A 15,768-nucleotide genomic window follows, 5' to 3' on the forward strand; every position below is an offset into this window, starting at 1 on the left:
AATAATAAAAAACGACTGCACTGATTCGAATATAAAAACTTCTTTGATATACACCTCAACTGTGTCACAGAAAAAAATTAAAGAGCGATTCGATTTTCGAATTGTATATAAAGGCGGGCTCAGACGTGCGTCTAGGCGACGGCACGAGGCTCACTACGTAAATGTCAGCGCGGTCGGCATGTGCGGGGCGAGGTAAGCCCGCGTGCATACTGAGACTGCTTTTCCACCTACCGTTCGATCGTTCGTTAATTGACGTAATTGCGACTCGACATGTGTCAGATAGTGACTTATGCAATTTGCGAGGCTACAGCGAACGTGGGCTGATGGAGTTATTTTAAACTTTAGTATCGAAGTGATTTTAACCGTAATGGTTATGTTATCGTCATGTTAAATTCGAAATGTCACAGAATCAAATCTCATTTTTAGTTCTAGCTAAGATATTTGGCAATAAAAATTAATACAAGTAATGTATACGCATAATGTTATACACGATTCCGCGGATAGTAATATACCTACTTATAAATTAAATTTTTGATTTGCTTTGAAAAATAATATACTTAATAAGTATGTTTGATTATGTATTGTAATATATAATAAAATATAAATCTAGACTTATTAGTATTTATAATTAAGTATTCAATTCAAAAAATGTTGGAAAATTCCCATCCATACAGAATACGCCCTAACAAAGTGCGAAAGAGACAACAAATCGCCGGGGTTGTACATCCGCTTTTCTCAGCGTTATGTAAGCTACGGCCCTGGAGCCTGGCGACACCCTCCCTCCCCCACTCGACAGCCTCGCAATTCACTGTGTTACCGTCTCGTAGCGTTGGATCGCAATTATTGCACTCAAGTTCGAAATGAGACACTGTGTTTCATAGCTGGAATACGCCGAGTGGAATGTCATTGGAGTTCGGGCCTTACGGCGTCGAAAGCACTAAGTCAACATTTTGTTGACTGATTCATTGATGAATGGTTTCTGTTGGTCGGTAGATATTTTTCTATTTATTTTTATTGACATATCAAATTTTAGTAGAGCTTTTATTATTTCAATACTAACTGCAATCATTTTTATTAAAAAAAGTGTAATAAAATTATTTGAACGTATTACTAGTTAAAAAAAAACTATTTTTTTATTTGAATGTATGATATTTTTTTATTTTTTAATCACAAGCTTGTCTCTCTAAGCGAAGTTTTCAAGCGCTTGAATATTTGTCGTACGTTTCAATTATAATACTTGAAATAAAATGAAGCAATGCGTATAGTGAAGTAAGGGTATAAAAATGTGGCTGTTTTTGTTTTATTTGCTCGGACATTATATTTCAATGTTTTTTTTTCTAGTACAGATGTAGGCAAACATTTATGGTATCGATCTTGGTAAAATAATCAAAAGCATTTTATCAGCAACATATAAATATCTGACAATGTTATTATAAATATTTAAGCCTATTTGTTTATTAGTATACATTTTCGGCTTCAAAAAATAATTCTAATACGTTTTGATTTTGTAATCTATGTTATGTCCAATATGCATGTAGTAACATTGCCTTACTCACCCTTCAAATCGGAATACAATAATATTTCTATTACTATTTGGCAGTAAAATATCCGTTGACTAACCTACCCAGACGGACCTGCACAAAGCCCTACCACCCAGTAAGTTCGTATTTATATTTTTGACGACCTCCGTGGTCAAGTGGTGTGTACACTGGTTTTCATGGGTACGCTACTCCGAGGTCCCGGGTTCGATTCCCGGCCAAGTCAATGTAGATTACCATTAGTTTTCTATGTTGTCTTGGGTTTGGGTGTTTGGTACCGTCGTTGCTTCTGATTTTCCATAACACAAGTGCTTTAGCTACTTACATTGGGATCAGAGCAATGTATGTGATGTTGTCTCATATTTATTTATTTTATTATATTGGTAATAGTTTTATGATGAACACATCCTATAATATTAAAGTATATTTATTTATTGCACGTTTTATTACATAAAGCATCGCGTACTCGTGTAATTAAAACTGACATTACACATACATACATAGCTCGCGTAAATGCCATTTTTTCAAATCAGCGGTGAGAAAAACATTGCTTAAGCTGGCTGGTTATCAAAACAGGTCGCTTGGCACGACATTGATCGTAACGATTATTTATATATCTATACAATATATTAAAGAAATAAATGAATAAATAAAACATAGTGCGGTATATGTGCGGTATATTTACTCATACTATTAGTAATTTTAAATTTAAATTACCTTGTAAAATTACACTTAATTTGTTCTTGAATACAGTAAAGTGAGTGAATGAATTATTATTATTACATTGGTAAGTGGACTGGAAAATGGACCAGCTGATGGAAAGTGGCCATAACAGCCAATATTCTTTACATAGCCAATACGCCACCAACCTTGGGACCAACAATGCTACGTACTGCTACTTTGTTACCATACCCTCTACAAATAATACGAATTAAATAAATAATAACTATGTAATAAATATACATGTATACATACGTTTTCATACCAAGTTGGGCTAGTGTGATTTGTTTCATAAAATAAAATTAACTTCGGTTGAAATTACAATGAATTTTAGATCGCAATTATAATTACATTTATTCAACGAGCCATTTAAAAGTTGAGATAATGGAATACCCTATTACGCGTCGTTAGGCCGAAAAATTACCAACAATACTAACTTCTCGCCCCTTTCCTAAGAAAAGGCAGTTTTCAAAGTCTAAGCTTTATTTCAATTTCCACGATAAAGAAAATTTGCAATGCAAACAATAGAAGCCTTAGCAAAAGTTTAATTTAATCAAAACTACCAGCGCTGTAACGTCAGCGGCAAACGTTAAAAATAACATCTGATTGTTTCCTTGAATTGAACAATGTTATATTCATACATTATTTAAATGTATTATGAATGTAAATAAATCTAAAGTCTAGTCTGTGCGGACACAAAAACATTCTTTTTTGACGAAAATTACACTCTTTTAATGTATCTATATTAGACTTGTATGTATATACAAGCATTAAAAAAAAGAAAGTAAAGTAACAGCCTGTAAATTTCCCACTGCTGGGATAAGGCCTCCTCTTCCATTAAGGAGAGAGTTTCGAACATATTCCACCACTGTGTTCTAATGCGGGTTGGTGGAATGCACACACAGAATTTCGATGAAATTAGACACATGCGGGCTTCCTCACGATGTTTTCCTTCACCGCCGAGCACAAGATGAATTATAAATAGAAATTAAGCACATATATATAGTGGTGCTTGCCTGGATTTGAACCCGCAATCACTGATTAAGATGCACGTGTTCTAATTAGAATCATTTTAGTAATGTTACCATCGATTTGGAATAGAATTCAGTCAAGAAAAACCAGTAGTTTCTCAATAATGACTATCATTACACTAACTACATTATTGAAAAACTTCCAAAAAATATTTTAATAATTAGGTTGATTTGATATGTTTAAGGTAGTATGGGGAAGTGATACGTAATAGTAAATATTTCCCTGTGGATTAGGAATGGGTCCACTGGTGTTTTAGTAGGTTTCATCCGGGAGAAATGCGTAAAGGTTATTTTTCCGGCGGAAAAAATACAATTTATATTTATCCCGCGTGAAAATTAAACGCATGATATAATTGGTATGATAGTACTTGAATACTTAAGTCGTTTAGCATTGCTTAAAAAAGCACTGATCTCTTTCTGTCATCATAGGTTTGACATCTGAGAGAAGAAGACATAATGTGCAATAATTGATCTTCTAAACAAAAATAGCAACTTTTTCACCCAACCAGAAGCCGAAAAATATATGAGCTTAAGACCTTTAGCGAAAGAACGAATAGAACATGCCATATCATATTTGAAAGCAAAGATAAGGCAATTGATAAATGACGTGGTTATCAGTTCACCTTAATTTGCTTTTAAATTCATCTCATGCTCAGCGGTGATGAAAGTCATTGTGAAGAATCTTGCACGTGTCGAACGTAATTTTGGTACACAGGTATCTAAAATCCGCATTTGCGAGTGGAATCTCCTCTTGAATAAATTCACTCCGAAGAAAAGTCAGACCACGCGAGCGGGGTCATGTAATTTGTTACTTTTTTATTTTTTATATTTTAAATTGTTAATATTAATCATATGTACTAATATTAGAAATGTCAAAGTAACTCTGTTTGCCTGATTGTCTGTTTGTGCTTCATTTTTGATATTTTAAATTGTTAATGTTAATCAATTGTACTAATATTATTATAAATGTGAAAGTAACTCTGTCTAGATAGACAGAGTTACTTGACAGAGCTACTCAATATTTTTTGACAAATTGAAGAAATCAGCAAGCATTTCTTGGTGATAGGGCTTTGTGCAAGCCCGTCTGGGTAGGTACCACCCACTCATTAGTTATTCTGCCGCCAAATAACAGTGCTTAGTGTTGTTGTTCAGGTTTGAAGGGATAGTGAGCCAGTACTACAGGCACAGGGGACATAACGTCTTAGTTCCCAAGGTTTATGGCGCATGGGCGATGTAAGGGATGGTTAATATTTCTTACAGCGCCATTGTCAATGGGTGGTGGTGACCGCTGACCATCAGGTGGCTCATATGCTCGTTCCTATAGCATAATAAAATTTTAACATTTTATTGACCAAAAACAACGAATTTGGCCGTTCATTTTGCTTTACAACAACATTCGTTGGAAAATTATGAATTTAAATGGCTGAGTATTATTTATCTCGTTTTGTCAGCTGAACAATCGTTGGATATTTAATTGAATTCTGAAGGTGGGGCTCCATAATTCTTAAGTCGAGGCTTTAAACAACTGACAGATTTCCGATATTGGAAAGGGCTAAATTTCAGCAGCGTGTAAGTTTGTCTTTAAACTCTCTTAGAATATACTTCAATCTAAATAATCTAATTGGATTATATTCTAATAAACAAGTCTTCATGTACTTCATCTATGTATGTGTGTGTTAAATCTTGTAACTAAAATTAAACTATTTAAGCTTTGGAATAGTGCTTTGCATTTGTCTGTACATCATCTTCTTGATTGGAGATGTAGCCTTTTCCCAGCCGTTTAAATTAGATTCTGATCTGACGAGATTATATTATATTTAAATTAGATGTGGTGATGAAAACAAGTGGACACAATCATAGATGCATCTTTGTTAAAGTAGATGGGGTCGACAATATTTATAACATTAATTATTTCGTAAAATTTTACATTATTTAATGAAAGATTAAAATAAATATTTCAATGCAAATAATTTCGAGTCGAGCATCCTGTACGTCAAGTCACAGTTAAAAGTTCACTTTACCACATGAATGCCTTTTTAAAAGCTTTTATTTAACTCCAATTGTCAGTTTGGTTGAAATCTTGCAACTGAATTGGAAATCAGTTCTATTCATTCGATCGAGCTGAAATTTTACATATCGTTTTGCAACTGGTCACAATATGATCTAGTGTACTAAATAATGTAGCTTAATCAAAGTTGCTTGAATTGTCTATCTGATTGATTTTGCTAATTTAAATATAATTTTACAAATTGAAATTATGATTTTTAAATGTAGATGGCGTTGTTGTACCTAGTTTATAGAACAACAGATCTTAAGGTTCCGCATACATATTTTGGATCATAACCTAAAACAACCATATTCAATTTTTGTCGATCTGTCTGTCTGTCGATTCGGCCGATTTTGAAGGAAAATTCAATGGCAGATAGCTGATATAATATAGGATAACGTAGACTACATTAATAACTTTTTTTTGTTAAATTCGAACGAGCACGTAGTGGCGGGCACAGCTTAGATTACCAAGTAATTACACTAATTGCGAATTCTGCACCATTAACCACATAATATCTATTAAATAAATTGATGATAGATTATTATCTATCTATCTATAAGTTATAGGTATTATACAATGGTTTAGTAGCTACAATGTTATCTTTATTTTATTAATAATAATCAAAAGAATAGTGTGAAGTTTAAATGCGATTAGTATTTACAAAGTGCAAGAGAACTTACAGGCAGTTTATAGAACACGTTCATCGTCGAAAACTTCCAAGCTAAAGTATAAGTTTGAAAGTTGTATTGAGTACGATCATACTTTATTTCCTGTACGTCTGAAGTTAAAGTAAAATGGGCCATAGCTAAATGTGATATAGTTTATAGTTTTGCTCAATAAACGGGCTATCTCATTTTCTTCTCTTCTTTAAATAAAGAAGCAATCTTTCGAGCTATAGCTACTATTTAGCCATAGCGTTTGGTTACATAGCTTGATGTTATCAACAAATGGGCTATCCATGACCAAGTCATATTTTCAATTCTAGGTGATTGGTAATCTGAAGAGACATTAGTTCATTTAAATAAATAAATATTTAACTATTATAAAACAAAAGTATTATAAACTTATTACAGTCATTAAATACGGGATATTTACAATGTTTTTTTATTTTTATTCGGTGACTCACTCTTGTGAACAAGACATTCGTAGATAATGGCAAAATGGCTTGGTGGTAGGGCTTTGTGCAAGTTTGTCTGGGTAGGTACCACCCACTCATCGGTTATTATTATTAACAGTAGTCAGTATTGTTGTGTTCCAGTTTGAAGGGTACGTGAGCCAGTGTAACTACAGGAACAGGTGACATAACATCTTAGTTCCCAAGGTTGGTGGCACATGGACGATGTAAGGAATAGTTAATATTTCTTAAATTACAGCGTCATTGTCTATGGGTGATGGTGACCACTTACCATCATTGGGCCCATATGCTCGTCCGCCAATATATACCATAAAAAATATCATTGTTTTTGAATATTATAACAAAACTATTATAATAAAAATAACCATGTTCATTTAAAATTTTACATATAAACTTATACGTGTTTAAGCATATTTTTCATTTTACAAGATTAAGCCACTGATGTTTTATCGCCCAATGTAAATTTTATAATAGAATGCGGGTAAACGTTGGAATCTTTATGAGATTCAAACTTTGTGCGAAGTTTATTATAAAATATGTTTAATCTTGGAAGATAAATCATACAAGCATCTTTAATAGGGTATAGTGTGGTAAAGTAGATAAAACAAAGGGATACGTCCCATACCATAAGAAGAAAAGAATTGTTGACCAAAAGAACACTTGCTTGTTTTTGTTCAATTTATGAACACTTGAATAATATACCTAATTATTACACAGTTAAATATCTTTTTTCGATACTCAATTATATTTATAAGATATTTATGTTTAAACTTTTGATTATTTATATATTATGTGTGTGTGCGAGGTAGTACCCTTGAAACTGGTCAAACGTAGCTGTCAAATACTACTTGAATAGTGTATGTGTGCGTGTGTCTCAGTATCTGTATGTGTGTGTAATTATATTTATATACTGTAAGTAAATGAAACTATTATTTTCTCTCCGTTCTCTGATTTGACAATCTATTTAGACATAGAAATAAACAAAGGTATAAACATACCGGTTTTAAGTTACGGCGTTATACATAAACTACGGTATATTATTTATGCTCAGAAACTACTCGCAAACTAAACTGCCTGCTAACTAAACTTCAAACGTTAACTATTCGATGCTATGATCAAGTTTCGCGGTTTCCAAATTTATGTACCGTATAAAGTAAATAAATATGAATATGAAACAACATCACATACATTACGCGGATCCCAATGTTTGTAGCTAAAGCACTTGTGTTATAGAAAATGAGAAGTAACGACGGTACTGCAGACACCCAGACCCAAAACAACATAGAAAACTAATAATCTACATCGACTCAGCCGGGAATCGAACCCGGGACCTTGGAGTGGCGTACTCATGAAAATCGGTGTACACACCACTCGACCACGGAGGTTGTCACCGGATAAATTTACAGTAAATATTAAAAATAATTTTCTCATTATATACTGGTAAGTAGCATTATTTTTAAACGATAAATGGAAAGGCAAATGTGATATATTATAGATAATCAAAAAAATATATATATATTATTTATATTTATATATATATGTATAAATTTATAATAACTTGTCAGTCTTACCATTCAGACATGATAGCAATATGAATTCCACGTCTTCGCTCCAGGGAAACCTTACAAGGTTATGTTCAGTGGAACGCTTGCAAATCGAGTTATCTGAAGCCACATATATGTACTGTAATATATAAGTAATATGCGCAGATAGAATAATTGACTTAATATGTGTTAAAATAAGCATTCTGACGCATATCGTCGAATGAGATTAACTATTGCAGTCATTGCGGCAAAGATTTAAGCTGCTATAATCTGGTTTAATTTTTTTTATAGTACCTTATAGAGATATATTGTATACTAGTATTCGCCCGCGGCTTTACGCGCGTTTTAAGATGGTTGTCATGTGTTAGGCAAAATAGTAGCCTACTTATATGTTCTTTCTTGGAGTTCAAGTTTGCTTCATACCAAATACAGATAATACTGAAAACTCTTTAGCGGAATACTTATGAATAGAATATTTTTATTACTTTGGCTATTTTGATTATTGATTGATATATTAAGGTTACACAAAAATCGTAATTAAGAACGTATGAACGTTTTTGATATATGTAATCTATAAATCTACCTTTGCAAGTTTTTGAAAAACAAATATTCTCATATGATTTCGCGTTGAACTAGCATTTTAAACAAGATAGAAATTAAAATCAAGACATTCTTTATTCAAGTAGACTTATAAAATACTTCAGCATTTAATAAAATGTAAAGCTACTGCCGTTTCCAGAAGTAGATTCTACCGAGAAGGCAATACACTCAGTAGATATTTTTCCACCATATTAAACTAATAAAATTCATAAACCAACTCCACGTCCTTTTATAATTAACATAATATTGTAATAATATGAATTATTCTTTATAGCACGCCACAAATAAAAAACAAAAAAAAGAAAGTAACACAAAATTAATAAAATACTAAAAAATAATTTAAAAAAAAACAAAAGAAGTACATTAAAAGTGGACTCAACGGGCGGACTTATGGCTTGTTAGCCATCTCTTCCAGACAACCCAATCAAAAGGAGATTTCAAAACCATCGGCGTAGGCGGTGCAGTCATAAACTTACATACAAATAGTTACACACTTATACTTATACTTCCTACATATATAAATATTATGTATAAATAATATATATCCCTATCATACACTAATACATCTATACTTATAATAAATCTGTAGGGATGTCAATTCTGTACATGAAATATTTTTCCAAAATAACTATCAGAGGTTGAAAAGGGGTCGATACCGATGGCAAAAATGCAATCAGTAAAATTTTTGTCTGTCTGTCTGTCTGTCCGTATAACCGTTATAGAAACAAAAACTACTAGACGGATTTTAACGAAACTTGGTAAAATTATTTTTCATACCCTTGAGCTGGTTATAGGATACTTTTCATCACGCTACAGTCAATAGGAGCGGAGCAGTGAAGGGAAATGTCGGGAAAACGGGAGAAGTTACTCCATATTTTAAGCTTCTGTCGCGTGTACAACCTTAATGGTTAAAACTACATAGAAATAGTGTATTACGGAAATGTTCTCCTTAAAATTATGTAAAAAATATCCCATGACAGCCTTTGTCTATCTTTTATGGTTGACTCACAATAACACGTGTCACTCCCAATAGCTTAGTAGTTCGAAGCTTTCTGATTATATTTGTCTATTCCTGCGTTTATAACACTCTCAATCATCCCAAATTAATAAAGATAACAGTATTAACTATTCCATAAAAAAGAAACATAGAAATCGGTATAGAAACACCCAAGTTATACATGAAATACGCTAATAATAAAGCTATCGCACGTGAATACTAAATCTATACTACTATATAAATCTCTGGAGTCTGTCTGTACACTTATTTTTGTCGTAATTCGTCATAAGTATTCTTTTTATGATTGACTGACATAATTTTTACCATTTTAGACATTTTTGTCTGTCTGTGTGTTCTTCTATAACTCGAGAACAGATGAACCGTGTATCTTTATAAAAATTCGTATACAGGAAAAAAATGTGCTTGCGCAAATGATAGGATATCTATATACAAAAGTGGATGTGTTTGTATGTGTGACATCGATAAACTCAGAAACTATTTGATCGATCATTAAGATTAAATGAATAAAGAGATTATGCTATCCCCATTGATGTAACTCGCCACCTGGTAGCGCTGCGACATAAATATATCTACACCGTTCAACTGATTGTCACGAAAATGAGTACGTACAAGTATTTTTTTCATGGAGAAACTGATTATTTCATCCCTATCATTAAAAATAACCAACAGATGGCTCTTACGAATATCACGATGAATTTCTACGCCGATCAACCGATAAGTATATAATATGAAATAAAAAAATGAAAATCATAGATCATCATTGAATCAAATAATTTATATAAATCGAAACCACCATGCCATTGAAGAAACAAAAGATTGAAACATCAACAATATATGCGCAGCGTCATCCAAAAGAGCTACGGAAACAAAAAACCATCAAGAAATACATTTGGAAACAAATAGAATGCGAATTTCTATTTTGAGAGTTGCTAAATCAGTTAGTCAACGTAATGATCAAGTTCCAGATCTTCGAACAAGCATCTTCATCGAGAGATACTGAAAAATCTAACGAGCGAGCCCAACGACTGGATGATCAACGATTAAAATAGACTCAGTCAAGAACTAGAACCAATCTCAATAAATCCCGATGTGATCATTGGTTCAATGAATATAGTTTGCCCATATTGTCACGCTATGATGTTTAAAATAAACTGCTGGTATAGTGCTACTCCACTGGCAAAATATATTTACCATAACTGGTTGAACCACCAGAACCTCTTCTTATCTACGTTACGGGAACTACTGAGGAGTCTCAATATTTTTCTTAAGCATATTAGAAATTACAATTCTTGCTTTGAAATGACATCATTTGGAGCAACAAATATTGTACAATCAATAATTTCGCGTCTACGTTTAAAGTGTATCATATGATTGGTTCACCTCTTCCAGTATCTAAATAAAATCTCCAGTTTTTGGAAATGTATTCCATGGATAACGTAGAAAAATATTGATCTTCAATGCATGTTTAGTACCACAACTAATCGAAAAATCATCGCTAAATTTAAGATTAGGTATGCTTTATGAAAATAAATGTTTGGTTAAAGGTTTTAAAACTGCTCTAGAAGGTGAAACAACAAATGATTCAAAGTCATTATTAATGAAGATAGAACGTCATTGCATGCAGAGCATGAAAGGCGTTTTAATGCTGCCGTAGCTCCTGAAGTCACAGCTGTAGTTGTTGGTACAGAAATTACAAAACAAGGTATTGTTATTTTTTGTGTATCGTATAATGATTAGAGATAATCAAGCTAACCGTATTCTGAAGTGTCGTCAACTGTTTTAACAATTCATTGTTGACATGTACGCTATGGTCGAGAAGGAACGATTAGACTACATTCGATACAACCAATCAAAACTTTAAGCCAAAGAGTACATTTATTTACAAGATATAATATCGAATGATAATGTAGCTGCTGATATTGGACAAAGATCTTCGCTTGATATTGGACAGTTGAAGTCCAAGACATTTGCTAGAATATGCTCAGGATGCTTTGACGTACGTTCGCAAGTATTGACAAGGTTGTAAATGTAATAACATCGATATTTGATAAAACCGGACAAAAGAGGACGTGTTGGTTTGATACAAACTTTTACAGACTATAGAAATTTAATTAAAAATTTCATCGTATCTGTATAACATCGTATAAGTTTATGGGTCTTATGACCAATCTGCAGAATCTCGTCATCAGAGCTTAAGAATTTGATTAGATCTCGAATGTTTCTTTATTTGTTTCTTTATTATTTGTACATTGTTTACGATCATTTTTTTGTTTACGATTATTATTTTTGCGACTAATGCCCAGCGAAGCGGGCGGGTATGGCTAGTACTTAAATAAATATGCTTTATTTTTAATTATTTTTTTTATTTCTTGAATTTTTTAAATAAGCCAAGTTAAAAATAACTTTCAAATCCTATTATGCCAAGCCAAGGAAGGATGTATTGACTTTGCGAAGTCGGAAACTTGGTGTTATAAACCTTTACAATAAGTCTTGGTGTATTTTGAAAATGTATTTATTATTTTCAAAACAATAATATAAAATAAATAGTCTGTTTTCAACAGCTGATATTTAATGCACAATTTTTAAAATTTAGTATAACAATTGAGCCGAGATGGCCCAGTGGTACAAAAGCGTGCATCTTAACCGATAATTTTGGGTTCAAACCCAGGCAAGCACGACTATATATACATATGTGCTTAATTTGTGTTTCTAATTCATCTCGAGGGAATTTTACAGGGTGTTGTTATTAGTAAAACAAGATTGAGTTGAAAACATAAAGTATATTCATGTTTAATATTGTGACACCGTTACTTATGGCAAAGTAGGGAATGATAAATTGCCAATCAAGGATTTCCTGGCGAATGCTGACAAAACTATTACGGAAAACATGCAACTTATGATGGTAATTTAGATGGTGTATAAATATTTATTAGGAAAAATGAAACTATCGCTGTTTGTAAGAAATCGTGTGTAACATTTGTTTACTTTACAGAATGGTAAACGCACTAATAGCAGCTTATCTATCTATCTATCTTTATCTTTTGCAGATAATAAAATTGTTTTCTCTGTTTGTAATATTAAAATAACCACTTTTCTAAATACATATGTATGTGTATATGGTACATTAAACATTTTTTTACATTTGTTTTTACATTAGTCCGTCTGTTTGCTCCGGCTAATATCTGGAACGGTTTGGCTGATTTTGACGCAACTTTCACTGGCAAATAGCTAACGTAATAAGAAATAGCTTCATTATCATTATCATCATCATCATCAGCCCGTTTTTGTCCATTGCTGGACATAGGCCTCTCCAAGTGCACGCCACTGTGGTCTTTCTGCGGCTACTCGCATCCACTGTTTTTTTTACAATTATATATCTGGACACGCTGCTATGTACAAATACAATCTAGTATCATGCGCAGGCCTCGTGTATGCCATCACGTCGGGTGCCTTCCACCAACGACTTAATATCACAAAAGCTACCTAATACAGTATTAATAAGTTATAGTAAAAAGTGCGAAACGAACAATAATTTTTTTGTTTAATGCCAACACATGAAGTCGCGAGCTCAGCTATTATTTCAAATGAATAATACGTCCCTCTGACCCTTTTAGTCTCGACGACCATTCCATCCATTTTCCTCACTCATAATCCAATGTGACGTCAAATAAAGTAAGGTTTTTTATAAAGCAAGCAAGTCTGATTACCATCAACTTTCAGACTCCGAGCGGCTGCTGAATTTTATTAAAGCCTAGCCTAAGACTATTTTGTTGGTTCGAACTGGTTTTGAACACGGTAACATGGAATCTGCACTTATATTAGCCAACAACATACTTGGTGGTAGGGCTTTGTGCAAGCCTGCCTCGGTAGGTACCACCCACTTATCAGATATTCTACCGCTAAACAACATTAGGCAGTATTTTTGTGTTCCGGTTTTAAGGGCGAGTGAACCAGTGTTACTACAGGCACAAGGGACATAGCATCTCAGTTCCCAAGGTTGGTGGCGCATTGATGATGTAAGGAATAGTTAATATTTCATACAGCGTCATTGTCTATGGGTGATGGTGACCACTTACCATCAGATGGCCCATATGCTCGTCCGTCAACCTGTTCCATAAACAAAAAACTTATTTGCCCGTCACAGTTTGACAGAAATTACACATGTCACCAAAAATGGCTAGTCATAAGTATATAACGACGAGTTAGGTTAGGTTAGGTTAGGCATCAACTCGTTATGAGACATGATGATCTTCGAAATATAAGTCTATTCGTTCCCATTCGTTATATCTCTTTTTTCAATATTCCCTTGAATATATTTTTTCGCTGTTTTATTCTACGTCATACTGACGTCACCAGTACGATAATAAAAATAAATAAAATCCTAATTAAACTTTTTGATGTGTCGACTTTATTTTACTGGGATGTAGTATAATTTGAAACGATAAGTTGATATGGATTTAAAATATCGGCCTAACGGTTCATTTCATAAATTTCAGGACAAATTACGCAAATATAGACCCAATGCTAAGAGAAACAGTAAATCAAACTAGTGATTGTGTCCAAACATTGGAGCCACGTGTGCGGAATAAACAATACTATATCACTCAGAACATAAAGTGTTTTGGAAATGGTATCTAATGAAATTCATTCGTTTATTACCAAACGAGGCTTTATGTAAATATGAGACATCATCACATACATTACTCTGGTCCCAATGTACGTAGCTGAAGCACTTGTGTTATGGAAATCAGAAGTAACGACGGTACCGCAAACACCCAGACCCAAGACAAAGTAGAAAACTAATGGTAATCTACATCGACTCGGCCGGGAATCGAACCCGGAACCTCAGAGTGGCGTACCCATGAAAACCGGTGTACACACCACTCGACCATGGAGGTCGTCGAAATTATGTAAGCCTGGTACTATAAATACCATAATTATATTAGTTATATCATAAAGCAATACTTAGTATTGTTTTTGTCCTTGATTGTCACGTGCATGATGGGATCTTACAGAGCGAATATTTATGGACAGCGAATCTGATGGATATTTAGGACTTTAAACAACCAATGAAATATGTTCTTAAGCCACCTTCAATCTACTTGTACCAAGTAACCAATAAATTGCACGTCGCATGTATTGTGGATTGTTGGAAACATTTTTACAAGTGTCAAAAACAGCTGCACAAAGTTTGAACTCAATCGCTTGAATAGTTTTTGAATGCGTACGACACGAAGAAAGAAATCTTCATTTTTATATAAGTTTTACTTGGTGGTAGGGCTTTTTGCGAGCCCGTCTGGGTAGGTACCACCCAGTCATCGGTTATTCTACCGCCAAATAACAGTACTCAGTATTGGTGTGTTCCGGTTTGAAAGGTGAGTGAGCCAGTGTAACTACAGGCACAAGCGACATAACATCTTAGTTCCCAAGGTTGGTGGCACATTGACGATGTAAGGAATAGTTAATATTTCTTACAGCGTCATTGTCTATGGGTTATGGTGACCACTTACCATCAGGTGGCCCATATGCTCGTCCACCAACCTATACCATAAAAAAAGGGTATAGGTTTGTATAGGTCTGTCTGACAAGTCATCATAATTATGTATATTGATATATCGCTGGAATATAATTAAAACGATTTATACTAATAATATTATAAAAGCGAAAGTCGTTTTTTTTGGCTAACTGCTGTCGCCTTTTTATGGCCTGAAACAAATATGATGCAGTTTAGAATAAAGCACGCTTGAAAACAAGGTAGGACAGAGGCTACTTTTCATACCTATACCCTGACGACCAACTAAGTATTTATTATCTGTATATAGTTATATGTCTGTCGTGCGGGAAAAGACTGTGTGTGCACAGCGAACCGATATTTAAATACAATATCTATTTAATCTAATATCTAAATTGACCTTAAATGTAAACATTAGCCTTATTGTAGTAGGTATGTAGATTCAAATTATCCTAATAAAATTCCATTGTTATTTTATCAAAGAAGTTCATTGCTCATTTTAATAGTTTGTTGGTGTGCGTAAACGTATATGTGTGTACACACACACGTCCAAGTAAAAATGTATGAGAGATTATTATATTATAGGATATTTAAAACTGCATTGTTGCATTATATAAGAA

At 33.4% G+C, this 15,768-nt stretch overlaps 1 protein-coding gene across 6 annotated transcripts in view; it reads right to left on the reverse strand.

Moving 5' to 3' along the window:
* The window catches only part of LOC124535114 (chaoptin), a 91,858-nt gene extending 83,794 nt beyond the window's left edge, over positions 1-8,064 (reverse strand). For 5 of the 6 annotated variants that reach the window (XM_047111187.1, XM_047111188.1, XM_047111189.1 and 2 more), the window contains exon 1: positions 55-217. The gene's annotated coding sequence lies outside the window, so the exon portion shown is untranslated. Of the gene's footprint in view, positions 1-54; positions 218-8,045 lie in introns of those variants that run through there. The other variant, XM_047111186.1, reaches the window with a different exon arrangement.
* Between the last annotated feature and the right edge of the window lie 7,704 nt (positions 8,065-15,768).

Source organism: Vanessa cardui, chromosome 14, assembly GCF_905220365.1.
Source record: "Vanessa cardui chromosome 14, ilVanCard2.1, whole genome shotgun sequence".
Taxonomy (NCBI): domain Eukaryota; kingdom Metazoa; phylum Arthropoda; class Insecta; order Lepidoptera; family Nymphalidae; genus Vanessa; species Vanessa cardui.